Source organism: Bufo gargarizans, chromosome 2, assembly GCF_014858855.1.
Source record: "Bufo gargarizans isolate SCDJY-AF-19 chromosome 2, ASM1485885v1, whole genome shotgun sequence".
NCBI classification, from domain to species: domain Eukaryota; kingdom Metazoa; phylum Chordata; class Amphibia; order Anura; family Bufonidae; genus Bufo; species Bufo gargarizans.
In genome coordinates this window covers 484,044,300-484,056,789 of record NC_058081.1, presented here as the reverse complement: position 1 = coordinate 484,056,789, position 12,490 = coordinate 484,044,300, and the positions used below count along the sequence as shown (strand labels likewise).

Here is a 12,490-nt window from a genome sequence, read left to right as displayed (position 1 = left end):
TGGATGCCACAATGCATATTACTTCAGCAAATAGAATTTATCATGTAGAGAAAGTTAATACAAGGCACTTACTAATGTATTGTGATTGTCCATATTGCTTCCTTTGCTGGCTTTATTAATTTTTCCATCACATTATACACGAGGCTATTTAATAAAAGGAATCTGTCACCAGTTTTCTGCTGCTAGGCTCTAACAGCTTCTGCGCATGCCAACAAGTCCTGATATTTATGAGCTTCTGACTTTCTCCATTGACAGTTTTTCCAACTGAATTCTTATAAATACTCAGGACTCATTGGCATGCACTGGAGCTATTCGATACAAGATTTTAGAAAAATGGCAGAGTCAGTTAAAGCATTTTGCAAAGTAGTAGTTTATGTTGCCCTTAGTTAGGACATCATAAAATTGGTGACAGATTACCTTTAAGGAATTGCCCGCTTTGGACATTCGCTTCTTGTTAACAGATTAGTCAGGTGATCACAGGATGTCCCACTGCAGGAACCTCCAGAGATCAGTTGTAATCTGCAGAAGACTCTAACAACATGTGTTTTATTTCGTAACAGCGCTACCATAAGGGAAATAGAGCATTGCAAAGTTCTCAATGGAATCAATAGACCGACTGTGAAATAATAATAAATAAGGATCCTGAGCGCGTTTTTTTATCCCATTTTAGTGTGTTCATAAGCATATGCAATAAGTTATCTTCTGTGTTCATGCTGTTAGTTAGTTGTCTTGCTTGCAGCCTTTGTTTTCATTTCTGTTGGGTTATTTACCTGTATTGACAGAAGATAAGAAAATGGAAATTATGGAATTTTTTTAAAATTATTTGAAATAGTAAGAACTGTAATTATAAAAATGAATGCACATTGTGGTCCATTGTGCTGCACATTTATTCCATAATTGTATAACAGGTCATGGCGTGACCACCGGGGCCTAGATTGGAGGGGGAGCTAAGAGCACTTGTCTGAAATAGTGGTACTCCCATCTGAACAATTTAGGGGCCATTATGAAACAGATATACGCCTATATATTTTCTGGCGCAGATTGCGGTGCAAAGGTTCTTTGCGCTGCAATCTGCGATTTTTCCGCGCTCACGTCAGGTCTAAAAAAGTGAGCATGGCGTGGAAACAGGCTGGACAGGAGTGCCATCTCATTTACCATTTTCTACACTTGGGTTAGGCATAGAAAATGGTCTAAATGTAAGATAGCAAGGAACCTGGCTTACATTTAGAAGTGGCAATGAATGCGCCGAAGTTATGTAGAGGCCTGCGCCTCTACATAACTGCAGTAGATGCACCGCCAGGTGCAGGGCCTTATTAATCTTAATGTATCTTAATAATTTTGCCCCTTTGTATTGAAATATGTATAACAATAACAACCAAGCCCATTATCAATGTCCACCTAACCACATAAGAAGACATTTGATGCTAGATATATGCTAGATATAGTTACCTCACTATACACCGATCAGTCATAACATTAACATTCACTGGCAGGTGAAGTAAATAACATTGAGGCTCTCTTAAGAATGGTCCATGTCAAGGGGTCACAATATAAGCACGAAGGGGCACATTTATTAAGACCGGCATTTAAGACTCTGGCCTTAATAAGCCCCTGCACTGGCGGTGGATCTGCCAGAGTTATGTAGTGGCACAGGCCTCTACATAACTTTAGCGTATACACCGCCGATTCTAAACACAAGACAGCTTCCTAGCTGTCTTACATCTAGGCCATTTTCTACGTCTAAAACAGGAGTAGAAAATGGCAAATGAGAGGGACCTGCCAGCCCGTCCCCATCCCTCCCACACACATCTGCACTACAAATATGTCTAATATAGGCGTATTTATGTTTAATAAATGATCCCCTAAGTATCTAGTCAGCATAAAGACCAGTGCGACTTTGACGAGGACCAAACTGTCATGGCTAGTCAGGGTATCTCCCAAATGGCTTGTGGGGTGCTCCAAAAGTGTTTCAAGGAAGGACAACCGATGAGCCGGTAACAGAGTAACGGATATCTCCAGTTCATTAATGGGCTTGGGAAGTGAAGGCCAGCCTGTTTGGTCCTCTAAGATAGAAAGATGAAAGAACAGGACAGAATTTAAAGGATTTGCTGCAGATAATTTGGTGCCCAATAACACTGGACACTTTCAAAGTCCTTGTGGAGTCCATGCTTTGATGAATCAAAGCAGAACTGGTGGTTTATGGATGATAGGTGTAATCATTGCATAATGTACCATATATACATCCTATTATTGCTTGTCATTGTTAAATACAGTGGCATTTTAGGGCATTGACAACTAGGCCCCAATTTACTACACAATTTTCGGGGCAAATGGTTGGGAATGGCCAGCCCATGTAATCAAGCAACTGATCAGCCATTGAACAAGAAAATGCTCATTTGTTGGCTGATGGTCCTCTTTCATCCATCAGGGCTCGCACTGCTGGAACATTGGGTTGTGTCGCAGAGCCCTTAGATGGAGGTCCCAATACAGCTCTTGCAGAAGGTCCAAGGACATCCAAGGACCACTTATGATACGCAACTTGTCCATGAGAAAAAGCCCTCCATGTGATTGTAGAAAATTTGAGGCACAGTATGGACTGCAGTGGGTTTAGTATTATAGATCTGTACTACATCAGGGTACATCAAGCCTTATTTCTTTAGCATTAGTCTTTCGATATGCGCTGGACTAGTAAATCTGTGCCTCATGCTGCAGCATGAAGTTTCTTATGCAGTGTGTGTGTCAGCTACAGACACCGTAGAGGTTAAATATTACTTTTGGCAAGGTGCAGGCTCCACATGAATATTCATACATACTTCTGACAGACTCTGGGCGCAGACTGCCAGCAAAAGTCTCCAGATAGGCTATAAACACCAGTGGGCCTCTCCGACGGCACAGGCCTTTGTCTTACATGTGCCATGCCCATACAGTTCTGCCATATACTGTATAGGGGATACCACACTGCTATACCAAGTCTGTGACCATTATTATTAATATTGCTTTTAATTAAGTGCTTTGACAAAGAATATATTCGCTTAACCCATGCCAGGCAGACAACAAAATGTGCCTTCAATTGACAGAGGGTGTTGGGTGGAGGGTCAAGGTGGCACAGGAAAATTCAAATGCTACGAATAGTGAATTGTACATTATACCCCTTCCAACGTGCTTTAAATGGTTATATATATATATAGGTAGAAAGGTGTGGGCAGCACAGCTGTCTGTAGGTGCAGTCGGAGTGCCAGTGGCTGTGGGGGCGATCCACCTCCAATGAAAATAAATGAAAAAATTCCACAGCACCTCCAAGGCGTAAAAAAGGCTTTATTCACCAGACCCGCGACGTTTCGATCCGCTTTCTGGGATCACTGCTTGAGAAAGATCCCAGAAAGCAGATCGAAACGTCGCGGGTCTGGTGAATAAAGCCTTTTCTACATTTTTTTACGTTTATTTTTTCATTTATATATATATATGTCAGTTTACATAAACCGGTGCCGTATCTTATGGTTTTCATGGTAGGGTACGATTGTATTACAGCTTCATATAATCACCAAGTTGTAATACAGCACCCTTGGAAGTCTAGGGACCGTACTGTTCTTCCATATGGCTCCGATCTCACGCAGAGGTTATTCCAGTCAGATTCCATCTATTCCATTGGTTGCCATAGATTAGTGATAAATGAATCGGTTCCCTCTACAGATAAACCCGATTCCTTCACCATATTATCTTTACTGTAGCCGAAGGACTGACTTTATTAAATTGGTTTCTTTCCGATGAGGTCAAGATAGAGATGACTTCCGACATTTTAATCTCGCGCATGCGCCGTTACTGTGAGCAGCGGCACATGTATAAATATACTTCATTACAAATCCGTACATGAATTCGTTATGATTGTTGCATATGCCACAAATCCAAGGTTCGGATACGTAATGATGTATATTCATGCATGTACCGCTACTCAAAGTAACGGCGCATGCGCAAGGTTAAAATGGTCTTGCAAGGCCGGCAGCCATCTAAATCTGGCTTCATCAGAAATAATCCATTCTAACAGTGCTATAAATACAGTCCCTCGGCCACAGTACCGCTAATTTGATGAACGATTCGGAGTTGTTTGTAGCAGGACAAACCAATTCACTCATTGCTAATCTATAACATGGCACCTAGTGGTTTCTGCCAGGAACAACCTCTGTGTAAGATCAGAGCCATACGGAGGAACAGTACGGCCCCTTGACTTCCATGGGCGCTGTATTACAACTTGGTGGTTAAACAGAGCTGTGATACAATCGTGGGCATGGAGTTATCCTTGTCCACAAGATACGTTCTTAAATGGTTAAATGACAAAGTCAGCTCTGCTACATTTGCATATATACAGACAATGGAATGTGCTTGGAATAGGCGATATAAAAGCGATCTCTGTTTCCCGTGCAATATCCATGTATCAAAAGTGAAAGTAAAGCATTCAATAATTTTGGCAGACTATGAACTTTCAGATAATCTGGAGAACGCGCAAACCGACATTTAGTTCCTTACAGCAATGATCCAGCTGCTGATGTAACCCTGAGAGTAATGGAAGAAAGAGCAAGTAATGAAGAGAGTCACATTCACCAGGACATAGATTAGTGCAGATGGGGTGGGGTTCAGTGCCATCATTAAAGATTCTTCTTTAAAACTGCTGCTCGCAGCATTTTTTCCACTTTCGGAAAGAAGCTTCCACTTGAGGCTGCTGAAAATAAAGCAAACTTCTTTTTCTACCAGCTTAGAAGCCTGTTTCATGGCTGCTCAGTCCACTGCCGAGGGGAAACCTGATTTCTGGAGTAGTCAGCAAAAGTATACATAATAGTGGAATATGAACTAATAGAATCATTATTTTGAAAAATATGATAGATAGTAGACACATATTTAAAGGGGAACATACACAGTAAACCAGTATAGTAATTATATTTGTATATCCTGATATTATTGGTCCAATAACACTATGGCAGGAATATCTTCCCTGTATTGAGACTGGTGTGACTTTACAAAACACCATTTGATTCTAGCTGTGCAGCTAGACAGACAGATATAGACAAACAGATCGAGATAGATAAATATTAGATAGATAGATAGATATGAGATAGATATTAGATAGATATTTAAAGGGGAACATACACAGTTAACCAGTCTAGTAATTATATTTGCATATCCTGATACTATTGGTCCAATAACACTATGGCAGGAATATCTTCCCTGTATTGAGAATAGTGTGACTTTGCAAAACACCATTTGATTCTAGCTGTGCAGCTAGACAGACAGATCGAGATTGATAGATAGATAGATAAATAGATGGATAGATAAATAAAAAAGAAAATTCCACGGCACTTACCAAAAATAGATACGTGTTTATTTCACCAGATGCAACGTTTCGGTTCTCCCTTTAGAACCTTTCTCAAGCAGTGACCGTCACTGCTCGAAAAAGGTCCCAAAGGGAGAACCTAGACGTTGCATCTGGTGAAATAAACACGTATCTATTTTTGGGAAGTGCCGTGGAATTTCCTTTATGGTTTGACGGTAGGATCACCGCCACAGCCGCTGGCACCCCTTTTTTTCTACTTTGTTCTACTATTGTTTGCAGTGCTGCCCAGCCGCTTTGACTTGGATAGATAGATATTAGATAGAAAGATAGATATAGATACATAGATAGACAGGATAATTCGATATGAGAATGATGGATTGATTGTTTAGATACAAAGATAGCTAAAAAGATAGATAGACAGACAGATAGATAGAAGGATGCGGTAATTATATATGAAATAGATAGATAAAAATTTCTGCGGCAAGTGTTTTTAGCGGGGAATTTCAATGGATTATCATAGCCTCTGCGTCTGAGGAGCATGTATTAGTAATAATAAAAATAATAATAATACTTATAATCACTTATAAAAGGCTATTCAAATTTTTGTAAATAAATCTTGGTATATTCATGTAGATATGTTATAATAATGCTCATGTTAACAAAGAAGTTTTACATATTTGTTTTATATCGTCAAATGTCAAATTTTTAACCCCCTTTGATTTGGAATTATTTATAGAAAGTTAATCCTGTTCTTTATTGTCTGACCCATAATATTTGGCCGAATTAATATTTTTTGATCTTTTATCGCTATATAAAAGAAAAGCTGTAGTAATGCTTTCCATTTTCCTATACTAAAATAGGCCATTTTTTTATATCTTAAAACTTTTTGTAAATTTAAAAGGGCAAAATACTATTGTATCAGTGCCATTGTAATCAAGACAAAAAAGTGAGATAAAAAAAAAACACATAAAAAATAAATAGCTTAAATGTCAACCTGGAGCTAAAATTCTATTTGACAGTACATACTGCTGGAAGCCCATGGTGACAATCCCTCCAGCAATGGTTACGATTTGTATGGCTGTATAATGAGTGTCGGGAGATATATATGAGGCAGTTAGACACAGTTTGAATGGCCGGCTGGGAGAAAACTGGGGATTAAGTTTTCAAAAGTTAGAGTGATAAGTACAAAGTCCTGACAATGCAGTAGATTCACCTTTGCAAATACTTAACACTTTAACTTTAACCCATTCTGTGACAGTCTCGTGTTTTATAGTATGTTATAACAGTTTCAGTAGACAAAGCTGCCAAAGGTCACAGAATGCTCTTGATTATCCTTATCCACCTCGCGATTCACACGCACAGTTTTACAGCAAAAAATAAAAAATTAGGGAGAGCTTTCTTAAAAGTCAAACTGGGGTTAAAACTTCATATTTTGACATTTCTAAACCACGAATGAGATGGTAAATTTGTATTAACTGCTAAATTATTCAATATACTTTTTTTTACTTAAGATTAATGATAAGTGACAATAGAAATAGTGACATAGAATCTATCTATATATCTACTGTATGTCAATTTTTGTCTGTGTGTCTCTATCTATATGTTTATATAGAGCTCTCTAATATCTATCTATTCCATATCTATCTAATATCTCTATCTTCTATCTATCCGTCTCTTATCTATCTATCTTTCTATCTATCCCATATCTCTTTATCTTCTATCTATCCTTCTATACATCTCTTATCTATCTATCCCATATCTCTTTATCTTCTATATATTCTTCTATACATCTCTTCTCTATCTATCCCATATCTCTTTATCTTCTATCTATCCTTCTATACATCTCTTCTCTATCTATCCCATATCTCTTTATCTTCTATCTATCCTTCTATACATCTCTTCTCTATCTATCCCATATCTCTTTATCTTCTATCTATCCTTCTATACATCTCTTCTCTATCTATCCCATATCTCTTTATCTTCTATCTATCCTTCTATACATCTCTTCTCTATCTATCCCATATCTCTTGATCTTCTATCTATCCTTCTATACATCTCTTATCGATCTATCCCATATCTCTTTATCTTCTATCTATCCTTCTATACATGTCTTATCTATCTATCTCATATCTACCTATCTCATATCTATCTATCTTTTGCTTTATGTCTATATACCTATCTTTTATTTGTATCTATATGTCTATCAACATTATTCACAGTTATACATATCATATGTTGGTTAAAGATCAGAATCAGAAATATTGTAAAAAATAAAAATCCATCTGAACAACCTGTAAGGAAACGATGAGGAAAATAATGTTAATTATATTTTATACCACATGAACATGACAGTGCCTTGTTCTTTCTATGTACCTATATCTTTTTCTCCCATCTGTATTACTGGGAAGCTGATACAAGGAATTTAGAAGTACTTGCAGAATATTTTAATATTTCATTTTTATTGTATGTTATTTTTCTTGCCCAGTCAGAGAAAACTGGATCAGATTTTCATCAATGCAAACTATCAATGTATAGGTATCCACACACCCTTATAATTGTACTTATAGTTGCAGTCATCAATTATAAAACAGATTTATAGCCTTATACATAAACAGCGGGGCAGGTCCCAGTAGTGATGATACTACTAGCTAAAAACTTCATGTAAGTTAATAAAACTAAGATATTGTAATATTATTCACATCATTAAAGCTACATTTTAATATGATAATTTGAAGGGTTTTTTATTTGATTCCTTGGCATAAATATATATTTTTATTATTATTATTATTAAAATGTTTATGGCTCTCCAAATAAATACCAATGTTAGGGGAAAAAAGTTAAAAATAAATAATAATAATTCGATTCGTAGAAATAGTGTGTGCTTGATTATTTTTTAGAAATATTATTCAGGGCAAATATGACATGTTGTTATTGTCAACTTTTTAGGCTTTAGAGGTACCTGTTGCAGTGAATGGAAGTAATATTTGATATTAGGACAGAAATGTGAGACTATTAAGAGCATTACTATTTATTTTGTGCTTAATTGTGAAAATATATTTCTTATCATATATATATATATATATATATATATATATATAAAAAGTGGAAAAATGTGGCAGCACCAAAACATAACAGTGTAGCGGGTGCAATGTCCAGGGTTATCACTGCTTACCCAACATTTGTATGTAGAAATGGACAGCACATCCAGTAGAAAAATGTATTCAAAAAATTTTATTCAGCCACAGTGGCACAAGAGGCGACGTTTCGGCTCAAAATCCTGAGCCTTGAGAAAGGCTCAGGATTTTGAGCCGAAACGTCGCCTCTTGTGCCACTGTGGCTGAATAAAATTTTTTGAATACATTTTTCTACTGGATGTGCTGTCCATTTCTACATATATATATATATATATATATATATATATGGATTTTTTCATAAGTAAAAACATTGTAATAGGAATTATATAAATGACTGAATTGATATGAATCCTTTTCATGTCTATAAATGTCATCTGACCATCGTTCATGTTTTATTTATAGTTTTACATTTTTTATTCTATTGCAAATTAATGTAATATTTAACATAAAATTGGAGCATTGTAATAAAAAGAGAAAATGATATTTGTGCATGAAGTAGGTGATACCCATAGCCTGTCTGCATGTTCTTATCTATATTAAGTTTTATATATTAGTTCTAATATTTATCAAACTCAATAACATCCTGAATTTTTCTTATATTTTGAATAGCTATCTATATAAAAATAGCACAAATGAAAATTTGCGTTGAAATAAGTATAAGGACATTATTCACAAAGGTACACAATGAGTCTAGAGGAGTCAGTATGTAAAATAGCTGGATGGTAATGTAATATATGATTAATTCTACAATCTGAATAGAAATAGAAGTAAAATATAAATATTTTAATATGACACTACTATAGTGAGATTATAGCTACTGTATACCAGTTACAGATTGGTGAGTTTTAATTATTTATTCGAATCACAAGTTTCTATGGCTAAAGGTGGCAAATAGTTGGAATCTGCCACTCAATTAAGTTAATAAAATGTAAAAAAAAATAATATAAAATATGTGTAATAGGAAAGAAGGCAAGGCAGGTGTCAGGCAGGTGTCATGCAGGTGTAGATATGTTCCAATATTATTATTTTTTCTTTCTTTTTTTTTTCTTTTCATTTTTGCTGGGACAGTATTGAGGAAATTATATTTAATAGAAGTAATATACCTTATGAATCATATCTATCATGCAGTATTTTTTTAATATTTGTTGGGTTTTTTTTCAGAAAGTTTATACTTTTTGTTGAAAGCATTAGAAAACTGTGTCCTCCCTTCTTCCATTTATTTCATTTTAGGTGAATTTCACAATCTTTACTGTTTTTTTTATAACTTTACAGGTTCGTGAAGTAGGAGAATATATTGGTGCCCCGATAACTGAAATTATTATTTTTATTACTGTATTTTTAGAATTTTTTTTCTTGGCAAAAAACTTGGAAACTGTACCCCTCTCATTTTGTATCTGATAGGTCACTGTAGTATTCAAGGGGGAGCGGGTCTTAGCTATATTATCAGTTATAATAGCTATAGTATCCTACATATTATAGATTTGAATCTGTATAAATAGCTGAATGAATGGAATACTGCACAAGATGAGTGTGAAGACTTAATATATTAATACTGATCTATTACCATTTATTGACGATTGGGAATCAAACTTTTTAAGGCAGTTCCCCCCAGGGAAACAGTAGTGATGCTACAGATAGATAGACAGAGCCATAGTAGCAATATTAGAATTTTTATAATTTTGGTAGTGGGATTGGTATTTTATTATGTTTGCAGTGACATTGGCATTTATTTGGCAGCAGTACTTTAGTGAATTTAACAAGCAAACATGGGGCATATTGCCAACTTGTTTATTGCAACTTGGGGCAAATGACTATGGCAGTGTTGAGGTCTTATAAGTATTATATGAGTGCTCAGGTATAGTGTGATATTTGTTTTGGCAATTGCACAACCCTTGAAAGAACAGGCTGCACCATTTTATTGTTAATATTCTATTCAGTATCAAACCTTTCAAAAACTGTGCACGGAGTTGAATAGTTGGGGAAAGTTACATTTTTTGTGACTGTTTTAGATGAATAACTTAAGAATTGCATCATGGAAACTCTAAACCCTGGAAAACTAGCAAATATGTTGAAAATAATTTTAACATTTAATTACTTTAGGAACCAGTGGCCACGGTTTTATTGTGTTGATGGGTAAGGGTTATTCATTGTGATTAAAGTGTCAGCTTTTTGATTGGAGTATAATTATAAGAACTTATTAATGAACATATTTTTATATATATATATATATATATATATATATACACACACACACACAGAGTACAGGTGAAACTCGAAAAATAGAATATCGTGCAAAGTTCATGTATTCCAGTAATGCAACTTAAAAGGTGAAACTAACATAAGAGACTCATTACATGCAAAGCGAGATATTTCAAGCCTTTATTTGTTATAATGTGGATGATTATGGCTTACAGCTTATGAAACCCCAAAGTCACAATTTAGAGGTACCCTTTGCTCAGGGGGTATGGATTATTTAGCTGACTAGTGTGTGACACTTTGAGCCTAGAATATTGAACCTTTTCACACAATTCTAATTTTAAGCTGCATTAAAGCAATTCCTTTTAATTTGCATTACTGACATAAATGGACTTTTGCACAATATTCAAATTTGTCGAGTTTCATTTGTATATATATATATATTTTTTTTTTTTATTTAACCAATGAACTCGCACCTTTACTTTTCTGGTAATTTTTTTCAAACTCTCTTGTATGTTCATATTGCTCAAAAAAGAATTGAATATAGGAAACAACAGAAACTGGACAGCTAATAAATTAATTTCACCTTGTATACTTTCATATAACAAAAATATAAGTTACAAGGTAGAAGACAGAAGGCTTATATACAATATGTATGTGGGATTTGAAATCCTGCAGGATTTCCACATTTTTACACAGAAAAGATGCATTTCTCTCTATATACCCATGCCTTTATATCTATTTGCTAACTATCTATCAGTCTATTATGTATTTTTGTTTATGTATTCATTCATATAGCTGAACATATTCTACGTCAATAAAACTACCTATATGATTTTATCGATCTATCAAACTCTATATTATCTAAAATCTATCTGCTTTATCTGTAAAATTATATATCTAATATATATCTGTCTGTCTAGAAAGGCAAAAAGGCAGCACTCTCCAAAAATACGAAAAAAGTTATTTTTATTCACCCAAAAGTGTTTCAAAGTTTCATCTCAGCAACAGAGCCTTTTCAAGCCCAAAAGCTGTTCTACTTTTTGGATCCCCGAGTAATGTTTCCTAAGGACTTGGACCTCTGTTTATTACTAGTTACTCAGTGCTGCTATTGTAGCATTATTAGCTGTCTCTATATTATCTTATATTGTTTTTCTTATATCTAATATCTATTTATTTGCTTTATCTCTATATTATCTTTCTAATATCTATCTTCTATCTATCTATCTATCCAATATCTATGCATCTGCTTTATGTCTATATTATCTATCTAAAGTAGATAAATCTTATAGCTATCATATATCCATCTATCTCATATCTATCTAATATATATTTATCTGCTTTATCTGTATATTATCTATTTAATATCTATCTTCTATCTATCTTTCTATCTATCCAATATCTATGCATCTGCTTTATCTCTATATTATCTATCTAATATCTATCTTCTATCTATCTATCCATCTCTCTATCTAATATCTATGTATCTGCTTTATGTCTATATTATCTAATATCTATCTTCTATCTATCTATCTAATATCTATGTATCTGCTTTATGTCTATATTATCTAATATCTATCTTCTATCTATCTATCTAATATCTATGTATCTGCTTTATGTCTATATTATCTAATATCTATCTTCTATCTCTCTATCTAATATCTATGTATCTGCTTTATGTCTATATTATCTATCTAATGTATATCCATCTTATATCTATGATATATCTATCTATCTAATACCTATGTATCTGCTTTATCTCTATATTATCTATCTAATATCAATCCATCTTATATCCATCATATATCTATCTAATTTATATCTCTATTTTTCTACT

The 12,490-nt window shown here is 34.5% G+C and overlaps 1 long non-coding RNA gene across 1 annotated transcript in view; it reads right to left on the bottom strand.

Moving 5' to 3' along the window:
* Nucleotides 1-648: 648 nt before the first annotated feature.
* The window catches only part of LOC122928381, a 36,071-nt gene continuing 24,229 nt past the window's right edge, over nucleotides 649-12,490 (bottom strand). The window contains exon 2 of the long non-coding RNA XR_006387879.1: nucleotides 649-770. This is a non-coding gene — a long non-coding RNA (uncharacterized LOC122928381). The remainder of the gene's footprint in view (nucleotides 771-12,490) is intronic.